Source organism: Tiliqua scincoides, chromosome 1 (assembly GCF_035046505.1).
Source record: "Tiliqua scincoides isolate rTilSci1 chromosome 1, rTilSci1.hap2, whole genome shotgun sequence".
Classification (NCBI taxonomy): Eukaryota; Metazoa; Chordata; class Lepidosauria; order Squamata; family Scincidae; genus Tiliqua; species Tiliqua scincoides.
Genome location: NC_089821.1, coordinates 90,693,435 through 90,708,954, shown reverse-complemented (window position 1 = coordinate 90,708,954; position 15,520 = coordinate 90,693,435). Strand labels below are relative to the sequence as shown.

Below are 15,520 nucleotides of genomic sequence, written 5' to 3'. Positions count from 1 at the left end.
CAGGACCAGAACTGAGACAATGAGGTAAAGCCCCGTACTCATATGCCATAGTCTTAATGTATAGTTTCTACTTAGAGAGTAAAAAAACAAACATGCCAGTTCCAGGCATGTACTTAATGTACAGTTTAGTTTGTCCTAGAAATTGGATAATAAAAGTACCAGAAAAGTGAAAAAAGCATAGCTAGAGGAGCCAGGATACACAAAGTGCCTGTTCAGGGGCTCATCACACCCATGAATGAGGTCACATCAGGGGTGTCTTCAGATTTGTATTCTCCCTCCCCATCCCTGCCCCTCACTCTCTTCTCCATAGAAAGAAGGTAATGTGAACTGCAGAGAGCCTCTCTCTTTTTTTTTTTATAATTGCAGAAAGAGGGATAAATTGCAGATGGGGTTTCACAAACCCCTGAATTAGAATTTCAGTCTAATTCTAAGCAGTGGTTGACTGTCCACTTCTTTCCTCAGATGATTGTCCAAATCCCACTATCCCCCCACCCATCACCTCATAAGCCAGCCAGAGCCCAGGGTCCAAGAGTTGGCCGATCATGGTGCTGGGAAGCAGGTGGCAGCAGAAAACATACATATGCTTTCCCTAGCATGAAGGGTAACATTGAGAGGCCTTCACAGGGCTTTGAACCCAGGACAAAGCTGGAGCAGACACTAGACGTATTTCTTGAAAATTTATTCAGTGGCACGTTAAGCCATCACACGTGGCGGCAATCTCCTCATAACACATTACGCTCTGCAAGTAAAGCAACGCATCCTTGACCTGAGAGGAGCCATATCCAATCAAAGTCCCAAAAACGAGTGGCTAATGGCACTACAAAGCCAAATCCAGACGTTTAGTGTATGCTACACGATTGAGGTTCCAATCCTCTCCCCTCCACTTGCACCAATTCAGCTATGGCATGCACTACATCCTATGGTAGAGGGGGGGCGATCAGGTAAGCCTCCAGGTAAGCTGCCTTTTGCTGTATAGATCTACGCAGATCTGTACCAGCTCTTTGACTGATGCAACTCCAAGTGGATCCAAGGGAGCATGGCAAGGCCATATGGGAGAAATAGGATTGAGTGATAGGATTGCCAGTGATAATCAACCTCTGGCCCTGTTTCCCACCCCACCCACTATACTCCATTATTCTCCAGACCTCATTAGCCGGCGCAGACTTGAGTAGACCCATTGTGGGGCTTGGGACTTTCCCTCTCTTCCCCCGAGGAGACCCAGGTAGCTGCCTAGTGTGCATAGGATGCAGTGGCAGCCATTTTGGCACAGCTGCTCTTCTAGACACTGGGCAGTTCAGGATTGGGCTGTGAGTTAGGTCAAGTGGTAGCTTGGGTGGGGGAGAAGACTCCAGCTATGAGGGTGTATTGTCCTGATATGTATCTTGACATCTGTGTTTTGCAATTTCTAAATAGGAAGGGTAGTGCAAGTTGTGTAGGAAGCAAACTATTGACTGTAGAAGTGCATTAACATAACAAAATGTGACTGACATACGAACACCCCACATCTCAGTGACCTAGAGAGTTCTTTTCTACTCTAGCTATAATAAAATATACCGCTTAGGAGGGAGAAGATTGTAAAGAAAGAAAGAAAAAACCATTACTGTAGAACAGGATTTTTAAATACCTCTGATGCAATGGTCATCTCTGCAACATGGTGAAAATCAAGTAGGACAAAGTCAGATGTCCACAACCTCCACAACCTCCCCACAGTTTGGCTTGCCTTTGATGAAACTCTACCATTTCAGGACAACTTTTTATAACTCCAAATATTGGCTTGGCTCTGAACAGAGCATTTTTGTACAACTACTGGAACTGAAGTTCTAATATTGGGGGGGGGGGGCATGGATTTGGACACAACAACATTTAAAACAAAAATATCTATTTAAAATATCTAAAAGAAGATTATCCCTATTTGCTTTGGTAGAAATATACTTGTGTTTCACAGGAATATATAGCATGTAGTCTGAACACGCAGAAGATGCCACTCTTAGAAGCAATCAAAGTCACAATGTCCATTTTCTTTTCCTTTTTTTTAAATTTCAAACCATAGAAATTTGAAATGCAGGGATCCTAAATAACAAGAACCAATTGCTCCCCATATAATGCAACAGAACCAAAAACTTTTTACCACTGTAAATTAGAGAGCATAGTCATAAATACAGCTTGTTATCTGTGGGGGAAACAGGCTTGTTTGAGAAAGGGACATCTGGAGTCTCAGGCAGTGCATTCTCTGTGTTGGTATGTGAACTTTACTTTAGGATTAGAGCAAAATGGCAGCCTCATGAATAGCTAAACCACCCCATTACCCACTGAACAGGAGGCAGCCTCCTGAGCAAAAAGTTTCCTAAAATTACAAGATGTCATAATGCAACTGTTTTCAGTTTCAGACTGACATACTTTATGTTGGCTGGCTTCATGAGATGCTTCCTAAACACTAAGTAAACAGCATGGCTCCTGTACATGGTTGATACCTTTATGGAGCAATTTACAACTATGCTAAATGAAGCAGATAGACATTAAGCCCAAGCCAAGCCATATTTCCTTGAAGGTAAATACCATTGATTCAAACGGTACTTATTCCCAAGTAAACGGGCACAGGAAAGTAGTTTCTCAGCAAGCTGCAGCGCCTAGTCTTTGTGAAAACCTCAAATGTTTATATGTTTGCTAAAGCTAGAGCCCTTTGGTAGTCCTCCTTGTTCTACGAACTCTATCCCAAAATCAAGCAGCACAATTTGTGCTGTTGGGTAGCAGAAAAAAACAAGTATATGGTGGGACTTTGTGAAGCTCATGCCTCAAGTTAAAGCCCATTATTTCATCCGTAGCAAATTGCTTTCCAACTATCTAAGCTGAATCATAACATAAGTTGGCTGTGTTTCATTGATTGGAGCTTTCTTATTGGGGTGGGTTGTCTGAAGACATGTACATTCTTGTCTTTGCTATGCCCCCTCTTCTCCAGTGTATCGGTCAAGTCATGGCATGCTGTTGGTACTCTACATTTGACTATGCTAGCTCTAACGGATAGAATTAGACTGACACAAGCTGATTAACACCAGAACAACTGGATCTACTGACATTATCTACACCAGCAGTAACCACCTTGTTCAATCAAGGAGTTTGGAACCTCTTGGAATCTGACCTTCAACCCATGTTGTTACTGGTTGGTTGGCAACCTTCAGTCTCGAAAGACTATGGTATAAGCCTACAGCACCCAGTATTCCCAGGCGGTCTCCCATCCAAGTATTAACCAGGCCTGACCCTGCTTAGCTTCTGAGATCAGATGAGATCGGGAGATAGTGTTCAGTATAGGGAGATGGTTGGCAACCTTCAGTCTCGAAAGACTATGGTATAAGCCTACAGCACCCGGTATTCCCAGGTGGTCTCCCATCCAAGTACTAACCAGGCCTGACCCTGCTTAGCTTCCAAGATCAGATGAGATTGGGCATGTGCAACAGTTGCTGCATGTTGTTACTACACAGAGCTAATGCCAGATAGCTCGAGACCCTGAGGGAAGGCCCTAAAGTAGGTGTCCCAAGCTTACCAATGAAGATGATAAATGGCAATGGGTGGCATCACCCACTCTCACTCCCTATTGACAAATGTGGGGAATCTTTTTTAATGGGACCCTTACTGGTTCAAACTGCTGGCCTACTTGGGTAGACCCATTGATGAGTGCTCAGCCAGCAAGCCCCTAAAACTGTACCATCACTGTAACTCCCTGAATGGTTTGGCTGGAGAGGCTCCACTTTCTATGCTGAAGAACCCAGCAGGGTTTCTTCTCAGCAGAAAAAGTGACCATGATATGGAGACCCCTGGGGAATTCTCTCATTTAATGCATTGCTTCTAACCTGCTTCAGGGATAAGTGGGAGTTGGACAGAATCCCAGAATCAAGGTCAGGGCTAACTGCTGGCTGCCAGTTGGCTACCACTGACCTGTGCCATATCTAACATGGTGATGTTTGGCTATATTGGTGAGGCAGTCTTTATGCTCAATTCTATACATAGAAATCTGGGGGACCGTGTCCCATGGGGCCTGACCCTAGCCACAAAAGTGTGAGAGCTATGATTGGCATCCTTTGCATCGAGCTCTGTCATCTGATCACTATGCCATGGCATGCCACCTTCTCCCCTCCAAATCTCTAGTCAATTACAAAGTCTCAGTTAAGTGAGACTTCCTAGGGAGCTGTATCCTGATAAAAGTCATGTCAGCACTAGCACTTAAAAAACATCTTTCCTTACAAACAGAAAGCTGTTAGAAAACTGTAGAACAACATTTGCATGAAATATACCACTGTTTATCGCTCACGCGGAGAAATTATTCACCAAATGTAAGAATAGTCTCTCATAGGAGATTATAGGGAGAGAAACAGAGTGGTGAAAGTAAAAGTCCTGAACCCAAAGCTAAAAGGGGATTTATTTACATAATAGATTTATTATAATGCATTTGTGCTTTGTTTTAAAATATTGTTCTTGTACAACAGTGGAATTGCAGATTAACCCAGCCAACTCTGGAAGCAAATACACACTTCAGTAACAAGGGTGGTCTCTGGTATCGAATGCTTGTACCTTTACAGTCATACATGGAACACCAGAGTTACCCAATCCTGTAATTTTGGGTGAGACTGAAGTCACGCTCTTGACAAGGCAGATAAAGAAACTCACATTGTCAAAAACATTTTCCACCATGACACTAGGAGAAAATGATATCTTTCCTCCCATAACCAATGAATGTTTCTCTGCAGTTGCACCTCACAAAAGTATAAACATGAGCCGAGATCAACAAGGGTAACATATTCCACTCCAGTTAATTATCCTGATTTAGTCCAAGAAACTAGGTTTTAGTCTGTAATCTGTGAGGAAATCTGCTGTTCTAGTCCTAAATCCTTCCCGCAGCCTGGTGATTATCAACTACATTTTTGTACAGGAGGGAATTAATGCCACATACCGGCTAAGCAGCTTTGAAGTAAAAAGGCCTAGACCTGTAATAACTTTTATACACTGTATCGATTTAGAGAAAGAGAGGGAGGGAGTCTGGAGCCAGAGGGGCTTCTGGTGGATTTCCATGGCCCTCTTTACCCCTACGCTCAGTAAGCACTTCTAAAGGCAAAATGAACTCTCACATTAACTCACCACAGGAGAGCCCCAGGTAACTCTGCTCCGCTGCTGCCATAGATTGTATGCAAAACCAGAGGTAGAAAGGCTGCAGTTACCATTAAACCTGATCTTTTTTTCCCCAGCTAGTAAAAACAATCAATACAGCTTTAGAATTTGATAACAAGAAGCCTTCGGAGAAAATAAGCATGTTGGCAACGTACCACACAGAGGCATTTTCTTCTCCCCTAAAAGTGTATATCCCACCGATTGAGTACCATTTATATTCAACTTGATTATTTCTGCCCTGCACAAGCCCAGTGCTTTAGTGTTTTGCTTTCATTATTCTTTTTTAAACAATGCTCCCACATAACCCAGAACAAGGAGGGGCTGGGTTAGGAACCGGGAAGAACATTTAAAAAACCTTATCCCAAGCTATGAATTTATTCAAAAGCATTTCAATCTGTGCACACATCTTATCACTTGAGTGATAATTAAATCTCGGAATCACAGGTGATGTCCTCACATAGTCTCTTTGCCTGCGTCCCACTGGGCCAATGAAACAGGCCTCCCTGTGAGGCCTGTTAGCACAGATCAGGTGGTAATGTGGAGGGACAGATGAGCTTTAGCTGACAGATGGCAGGATGACCTGGAAAACCTGCCCCCTTTTCTGGGATCAGGCAACAGCTGACAGGTATTATTTCATAAAAAAATGTCTAAAAGGAATCGCAGGGTCTTCACATTAATCTGAGGCTGCAACCAGCCATGTAACGTTTATGTCAGAACAAATCTGTCTCTATGCAGGAGACGGAAAGTGGTTTTTGATGAAGTTGTTCATAAATTTTAATATAATATGCCCGATGGTGTCAGATATAGTCTCATATCTCTTTTATATTTAAAGGCTCTAGTGAAACACAGAAATATTCAATCTTCAACAAGCTACTTTTAAATAACTAAAAAGTTAACCAAGGATACCTTAGTGCATTTCCCCTTATTTTCCGAGAAGGAATTTGCATGTATAATCTCCCTGTTTTCAAATGAAAATAATTTCAATTGCAGGAAGCCCCTTCAAGCAGCGGCAGCGAGCAGAAAAGGCGCAATGCACTCCAGGACGCCTTTGCACAGTCGCTTTTGTAGCCAGGAACGCTGCCCCAAAATAAATACTGCAAAGAAAATGCAGGCAGTATTTGACAATCAAAAATGATTTAATTGACAAAGAAACACTTAAATCAAGACGCAGCGCTTTCAAAACGTGAGTTGCGGCTGGACCGGAGAATCACAGCTTTTGTTTTCCACTGCTGTCTTCAGAGTCTCAGCCTCTACAACTTTTGGCATTGGGAGACATTAGGGAAATTAAAAAGAAAACAAGACACTAGATTGAGTCTAGTTTGTCAACCCTTACACAAAGGAGTGAAAAGCAGGGTTCCTGCATGTTGTTGGCATAGGATAAATGGAAGATTCAGCATGAAGTATTGCTGTGTAAAAGATGTGTTTTGGAGAATACTTAACTTTTGCTCTTCATTTGAATTGGCTGGGGGGAAAAAGATTTGCATGGAGTGCTGCCTTTGTAGCACTACCTTAAAGACTCCTTGCTCCATTCCTAGTTCATGGTTGTAGAAATCACCTGCTGAAATATCTCTAGGGGCGCTTTTAAAAACAGGGGATAAACCTCACAGATAACAGATGTACAAGCAATGAGTAGATTGCAGCCATAGAACCACGATCGCACACCTCATAATCATACTTTCACCTGCCCATCTGGTGCAACCTGTGGCTTTGTGTCTTTGTTCCAAGTGTGCATTTTTTTTTTAAAAGAGCAGTTAATAAAATATAGAATTGAGCAGTGCAGTTACCATTAACTGCAGTTTATCAATATAGTACATAATATGCATATACATTTCAATAAACATTAAAAAATATGCATAGTGTATTTGTGTGTCTACAGTGATTCTCAAACTTTTTAGATGCTCTAGAACAGTGATTTTCAGCCTTTTTCATCTCATGCCACACTGACAAGGCACAAAAACTGTCAAGGCACACCATCAGTTTTTTTGACAATTGATAAGACACACAGCACTGACAGCAGGGGCACATCTCCCAGTGGCCCTATTAACGAATGATCCTCTTCCAAATTCCCACGGCACACCTGCAGACCATCTGCAGCACACCAGTTTGCCACAGTGGCACAGTGGTTGAAAATGGCTGTTCTAGAGGCAGCTGCCTGATTTATAAAAGCCAAGGCATGTGGCTATACTGGTGATTGGGCAGCAGTCCCTTCACCAATAGCAGTTTGTTTAACCCTTGATGCACATATCCTAATCTGCCCTGTTTTGCAAACCACCCAAACTTGGCAGACGACCCACTGGTGGGTTCCAGACCCACTGGTGGGTTTGAGAACTGCTGGTGTATCAAATACACTTTCAAACACAACCAATTCTCACTGAAGTGGATGGAAATGAACAATCTGTACCTTCTGTGGGTGTTGGCATCTTTGCTTGCAAGTCTGACTGAAGGGTGTGGAGTAGACCCAGTGGAAAAGTCAGAGTTTGGCACTGGGGGAAAAGGTGCAGATAAAAGTAGCTGAAGGTTAGTGTTGAACTGATGGTATGCTTATGGCCCAATGCTATCTCCCCCCAGTTTACGCTATGCACCTATGCTGCCAGAACATATGCTGTATGCAAAGGTGGTGGTGGGGGGACAGCCCAGGATAAGTAAATAAAGCTATTATTGTAAATAATTAATACATAAATAAAAATATTTTTTTCCTTACCTTCCATAGGCTGCCTGGTTATAGTGAGTCTCCTCAAACCTCACCAGCCCTTTTGTGGAAGGTCCAGGCCAGAAATGGGCATATGATCTTGCTGCCTACCTGAGGCCAGAGGGATATAGCCCCATGTTGTACGTGGGGCTATATCGTATACCCTGTCACCTGAGTTCTGGATTCCCTTGTTGAAGCTTATTTAATGGGGTTGGAGTGCTGTGATTTGCTGCAGAGCTTACTGTGTATCCTATGTTGTGCTGTGAAAAAGTGGGCAGGGGGGAGATGATGGCGGGATACAGGATTTCTGTCCCCCTCCCTTTTCATTGATTTCTACGGGTTGTTTTGGTTTGTATGCCAGCTCTAAATGTTGGCATAGCATAGTGCCAACATTTGGGGCATGCCTATCATGTGGAAGGGTTTCAGGATATGGCAGCTTCCAATTACTCCCCATTCTGCCCATATACCACCTACTTTGACACCTTATTTTGGGCTTTACATTGCCTGTAGCTGCACCACAGTGACATTACGTCACTGTAGTGTGCTGGTGTCTATGGCATGTCTGTTGGAAGACCCAGGGCTACCACAGTGGGCCTCTGGCCTTGTTGGCACAGATGTGACTATGCCAGCATCCGAAGACTTACACTATATCCTGTACACGATATCCTGTATACAGGTGTATATCCTGTACCATCAGAATGGCATTTCTTAGGAATAGATGGGGTTATCCAACCCCTTGAGTTTTAGACTGAAGGTTTCTTTTACTTGGCAACAAAAAAAGAATTGTTCTGGGTATGAAGAACTACCTGGACTATACACTGCTTTTCACTGTCCCATCAGCGGCAAAGCTGAATGTAGTATAAATTTGCCAGGATTAAATAATCACATTGTATTGTTTTGTTATAGCCGCAAATGATATAGTTCTTTCATCTATTTCTAAAATTGCATGCTCTTCTAATCATCCACAATAACAAGGAGTACTACAGTTTGAATTAAATTACCTCCATCTTGCTCAGATTTAGAAAATGCCAAGTCATGACAGTACATGGATGTTTGGCGACTTAACTACTGGCAGTTCTACTCTTCCAATGACATATATTTCTTTATACCAGATGAAGCGCCTCTCAAGACATATTATGTTTCCATTAATGATGTGAATTAAAATCTGCATGCTTGGAAGGAAATAATATATTTTTCATGCCAGGCTATGAAAGAACGGCAGCTAAACAAAAGCATAAAGGAAGAACAAGGAGAAAGAAAGCCAAACTAAGAAGTTCAATCAATAGGCAGTTCAGCCATGTAGGAATCAGTAAAACTGCCGAAGTTTTTGTTAGAGCAGTGACTAAACTTTAAATGAAAGGTGTTTGCTCAAGTCTACCTAAGGGTACAACTTCTGATCTAAAGATATTACAGAATTCTAGATTAAAGAAGATTGAGAGAAGACAATAGTGATGACATTGTGAGCCGAACAGCTTCTATACATGCTCAGTGCCATTTTAATGCTATTTTGCGTTCTCAACCACTATGGCAGAGCTATTCAAACTGGGGCATCGTGACGCCCCAGAGTGACAGCCCTGGCCTCTGCCCCCTTAAGGAGTAGGGGCAGGGGGAAGGCAGCGACGTGATCCCCAGGATTGCGTCGCTAAGGGAGGCTGCAGAGACTGGGATGTACTCACCAGTCCCTGCAGCAGCCTGTTGTGGGTGAGGGGAGCCCTTCGTGAGCATCTGCAGGGCTCCCCGACATTCCACAAGTGAAAGTGGAGCGATCGCGCTCCACGTTCGCAAAACTGGAAGCGGTGCGCGATCGCTCTGCTTTCACTTTTAGAAGGCTGGGGAACCAATACATGTTAATAAAATAAAATAGCACTAAATAGAACTGATCTGAATTCTCATGATTACTTTCCTTCATCAAGCAAGTCTGCAAATTATGTATAAATGTGCATCCTAAGGAAATAAAAGCCACACAGATAGTTCCTCTAAAACCTAGTGCTTTCAGATACATCCAGACTGGCTGTTTTTCATGCAATGTGTTATAGGGAGCCACACAAAGATCAGGGGCAATCCAACCATATTTTGTGATTTTTTACTATTTGTGCTTCACTTCCTGTGCACTTGTTTTCCATAAGAAAACATCTACCTCATTAAAGAAGGACAACATTTTGCATGACTGGCCTAGACAGATGTTGTGCGCTGACCACATTCTGCCTTGTCTCTTCCATCAGCAAACCTTTTAATATACATTAATGGTGAATGTGTAGAATTGCATCCATTCGTCTAAATACATTAATTTCAGCTGCTAGTAAATATTTTAAAAAGCTAAGGGCCCAATCCTATCCAACTTTCTAGCACTGATGCAGCTGTAGCAATGGGACACGCAAGTTTGGGGGCAGTCACAGAGGCCTCCTCAAGTTAAGGGAATGTTTGTTCTGTTACCTTGGGGCTGCCTTGCAGCTGCATCAATACGGGAAAGTTGGATAGGACTGGGCCCTAAACCTGATTAATTTATTATCCCAGCTCAAGGTTCCAAGCCTTTTCTGGTAAATGTCTTCAGTGGCAACCACATGGCCACTACGCTACCTGGGAATCCAGAAGCATTGCCAGGTTCAGCTATTCCCACAGGCTATGAACCTGGTCTTTACCAGAGAGGGTGACTCCATCCAGAACTGCCATGTTCCCCAACTTACCAGTCTGTTGAGGCCACCATGACCATTAATTCTGTTTTGTTTGGATTCAGGTGAAGTTTATTTGCCCTGGTTTCCCCCAGTTTCCTCCACTTTAAATGAGTACCTGATTCCTTGGCTCAGGACAGCCAATGATCAGACTGCAAATTGTTCTCTCATATGACACTGGCCGGTTGTAGGAACGGTTGTGCAGTATCAAAGCAAAACTGCATTTTTTTTTTCATTCAGTTGCTACAACATGTTAGCTTTGGCAGTCTTACTTTGAGGAATGAGAGGGAAGAATTATGGGGAGGAAACAAAGTGCACTTTTCAATTTTTATATCAAAATCTGGTCATCTGACATTAACTGAAGTTATTGAAGGAAAGCTGGACACCATGGAAGAAAGCAGATGGGACATACATTTCCAACTTGGACCATCTGTATGTGTTGTCCCTCACCTCCCACTTTTGTAAAGTTCTTAGAGCTTGTTCAAGCAGGAAAGGTCAATTTGAAGCAGAAGGGTAAACAAAACCCAGTCTTCAGACTGTAGAACAAGGAACTGCAGATACACTGAGGAAAAGAGATTGTATTAGTCTCCTATCACTCAAACAACTGAACTTCCTATACATAGAAGCTGAGAGTCAGTCCAAAAACCTTCTTTCCATAGTCACCTACTCTCTCAGCACTCACAGGTGAGGACCTAGTGCACTTTATGACCAGGAACTAATCACAAATAAATGAATTGAATGCATCAGAGTTCAGGGGTTTGTCAGAAAAAGAGCAAAAGTCTAGCCCAGATGGCTGAAGAGATACAGGTAGCAAATCCACCTGTATTCAACCGATCTGGATAGTAAACCATATTCTCAAGAATGATGGTTTGAAAAGTCAGAAGTTGTCAGATTCTGCCAGACTTTACTCAGGCCCAAACAGCTTAAGCATGGTTTGGTCCGTGGTCTGACAATATTTTGAAATTAAAAGTTGGAAACACTGCAAGCTACAATGAAGACAGTTTACTAGATGATGCATTGTCAACAGTATAGGGCTTTGAGATTCCTATGTAGTCTCATCTTACACGGAGCTATGGAAGAAATATCAGAAAATATCAAATGTCCCCTTACCTCGAGGAGACCTTCAGACTGCAAAATTCCCCAATGGGACACAGTGCAAGTTATGCTGGCTCTGCTGTATCAGCACAGGAGAACTGCAGTAGGATTGGGCTGACCTTGCATAGTGGCTTGGAGAAATGCGGCTTTCTTAATTTTTTTAAATTGTAGATTATGTTTTGAGAATCTATCATTAAAGACAAGGAATATGTACAGCCTTTTTAGTTATTGCCTTTGGCTGGCATGTCATGCATTCAGAATCCATCATACAAGAATCATTAGAGGATGCCCAAGTTGCAAGAGTAGCGCAACCCAAACAGACATTCTGACCTGTAGAGCTTGTGTTTTAAGAAGACTGCATATTCCCCTCCCTATTGCTATTTGAGCCCCTTATGAGGTCCCTAACAGTAAATCAGCACGTGCACAAATTATGTAGAGACTGGTATTCTACCAGGTTCATAAACTGGAATCTGGTTTCCGCATGTGCTAGGTTAGTCACAAAATGAGTCTGCCTGCAGTGAATATGCATGGCTACTATGTGAAACGGCAGTGTGAATAGGGCCATAAACTAGCTTAACACTGCATTAAGTTCAGAGTGTAGCCTGAAAACCCTTATATAAGCTCCAGGGAATTGTATACTACAATAAAATTTTTTGGACAATACCATCTTGTCTATTATCCATTAGTCCAGTGGTTCCCAAACTGTGGGAACAGTTTTTTTGGTGGGTCGCCAAAGGTTGATGTACTCAAAAGTAGTCCCACTACAGCCCATCATTCAATGGGGCTTCCTCCCCCCAGGTAACAACAGAGCTCACAGCAGCCATGTGATTGGAAAGCTCTATGAACCTCCCGCCCCCCACTTCCCTGCCTCCTTTTCCCCTGGGCTTCTCCAGCCAATTCCAAGGCAACAACTCCCTTGGGCTCCTTCCCCTGCCCTTCCTCATCCAAAGAAAAAAAGCAGACTGCCGATGACCTTCGTCTAATGACCATTGGTTCCTTTAGAAATGGGCAAGAGAGCCTGCTCCTGCCTCCTGCCCAATGCTAAAGGACAACTCTTCCCTGCCTCCTGGTTGGAATTTCCCTGCTGCTTGCCCAGTCTGAATGATGGTCCCACAAGGTTTTTCACACTGCGAAAACAGTAAGTAAGCACACCCAGACACAGATGGACTCGAGTTTGCATGCGTGGGAACTGAGTGCTAAGTAAAGGGCCCTAGACTCGAGTGTTTGCTGAGTCTTCCACATGCGTGACTTATACAGTGAAAAACACTGAGCCTCTGGCCCACTCAGCTGAACACAGTTGTGTCTGGAGGGTGTTCTGAGGGCCAGAGAGGTTGAATGAATGAGCCCATTCATTCATTTATTCACTCATCTAAGTTCCATCTCTAATTTATTTATTTTATATTTTTTATTTAAAATTTTTTCCCTGCCCTCCACACCACACCAGATATTTGATGCGGCCCTCTGGCCAAAAAGTTTGGAGACCCCTGTTATAAATGAATGAATGAAAATATTATTTATTTCTAGCTCCTTTTTTAAAAAATCTGGTAAACCTAGGTAGGTCCCAATAGATTGTTGTTTTAAAAAGTGGGCTCCGGTGCTAAAAAGTTTGGGAGCCACTGCATTAGTCCCATTTACAAGCAGAGCCAGTTAAAAGACACGAGGTTCCTTTACATATTCCGGATTCCATAAAATGATAGAAAAGCTTCTGAACTTCCCTGCCACTAGCAACACGTTTGTCAAACATTTCATGGCATGAGAAGTGCCCTGCATTTGTCAAAGTCCCACACCTGTTCTTCAAGTGTTGATAGGTTGATAGGTAGAAGCCAGCGTGACTTTCACAATATTCCAAAACTCCATAATCCATCAAACAATGACAGCTACTGAAATTGAGACCTTGCATCTTTTTGTCACTGTACAATTCCTGAGCAGGCTCAAAGAAATAAAATGGGCAGCCCAATCTTAAACTGCAGAACGTCATTCTGAGCACTGTAGGGTACACCTATGCCCTCAGAATGCTGGCACAATGACAGCCCTGCCAATGCAGTTCCAATCCCATAAGGGCAGACACTGGTGCAACGTTCAGTCATATCCCCTCACTGCGGGGGCAACTCCAATCAGCATCAACAGCAAAACAGGGTGAAGACACGGGTGGGAGGAGCCAGTGGTCACCATATCCTGAAATGTCAGCCCGTACCCCAAAATGTCAGCACAATGCAGCACCAATGCCTGAGCTGGTGTAAAAATAAAAATTTAAAAAAAAATCCACAGAAACCAAAGGAAAGGGAAGAAACACCAGAAAATACCATCTCCAGCACCCTTTCCACCCTACACACTTCCACAATAAAGCACTGGATATATACTACAGTCCACAGTCAATCACACCAGGCCCTGTCAGGGAAACCAGAACTCAGATGACAGGGCAAGTGACATGTGGTGCTATATCTCTCTGGCCTCCTGTTGTGCACATTTGGAGCATACACACAGGAAACCTGATTATAGAAACCATCACTTCATTCATTTATTCACTTTGCACAAGTCACTTTGCACAAATAAGGGAACGCTTTGCACAAATAAACACACAAAATATATGGCAAGATGGGTCCCGTTAGGGAGAAGGGCGGGATAAAAATAAAGTTTTATTATTATTATTATTATTATTATTATTATTATTATTATTATTATTATTATTAAATATCTTCTCAGAATTCTGAGAATCCTGTCCCAGGAGGACTCCACACACAAACACACAAGCCCAACAATGAGAGCACGAACAATGAGTCCCACACAGGTAAGCAACAGGAGGAGGGAACCCCATGCCACAATTTAATGATAGCACATTATTGATATGCGAAATTAAGGGTCAGAAAAACCTTTCTTTCAAATTTATGATGATTTTATATGAATTTGGGGTCCCAATTCCAAAATTTATTTATTTATTTATTTTATTAATTTATACCCCGCCTTTTTGCCCAACGGGCACACAAGGCGGCTTACAACACTTTAAAAATACAACATTAAAAACAATCATTAAAAACAATTTACAATAATTAAAAAAATCTAAAAACAAACAAACAAACAAACCCTGTGGATTTTCATATAAAAAGCAAGAACGCCAGCCAGCCTGTCAACAATTAAAAGCTTTTTGAAATAAAAAGGTCTTCAGTCCACGCCGAAACGTTAGCAACGAGGGAGCAGTTCTCAGTTCTAAGGGGAGAGTATTCCACAGTTCGGGGGCCACCACCGAGAAGGCCCTCTTCCTGGCCGCCACCCCTCTCACATCTCTTAGTGGCGGCACAGTCAAAAGGCATCAGTTTTTCCCTATCACGTCTAGTTTAGGAGATACGGCATAGCCTCATTAGTAAATGGTTTATTTATACAGGTATTTATATACCGTCTTTCTTTTGGATTCTTCAGATTTCTCCTCACTCTTTAATCCAAGTCGGTTTACATAGGCAGGCCGTTCTAAACCCCCATAGGGATTTTTACAATTGAATAGTTCTAGTCTAGAACTCCTCCTTCCAGTCTGGTCTCTCTATGGCCCTTCGCCTCCACTAGAGGGCAACTCCTCTCTGCCACCGAGGGTCAGTTCATCAGTATATCAACGTGTCATCAGTTCTCAGGTACTTCCGGTTGTTTCGAACTGGCAGCCTCAGATCTTCAGGCATACAAGGCAGCAGTTCTACCCACTGAGCCAGACCTCCTGACCCTTCAACAGCTTCCTCACAAGGAAGCCATAGCTTAGGCTTCCTTACATGTTAATGCATCAGTGCTGCAGCCCTTAGAAGTAAACCCATCCTGGAAGAATTCCAGAGTGTCTTGGATGTCCATCTGGTTGTTAGCCTGCCCTTTCTATGTGCACTAAGCCAAGTATGTTCTCCAATTGATGCCTTATGCTCATTGGTGGACAGGC

The 15,520-nt window shown here is 42.8% G+C and overlaps 1 protein-coding gene and 1 pseudogene across 1 annotated transcript in view; both read right to left on the bottom strand.

Moving 5' to 3' along the window:
• ARHGAP15 (Rho GTPase activating protein 15) overlaps nucleotides 1-15,520 on the bottom strand; it is a 464,537-nt gene that overhangs the window by 250,706 nt on the left and 198,311 nt on the right. The gene's annotated exons all lie outside the window — the stretch shown is intronic.
• Nucleotides 3,349-3,463, bottom strand: LOC136637342 (5S ribosomal RNA; annotated as a pseudogene).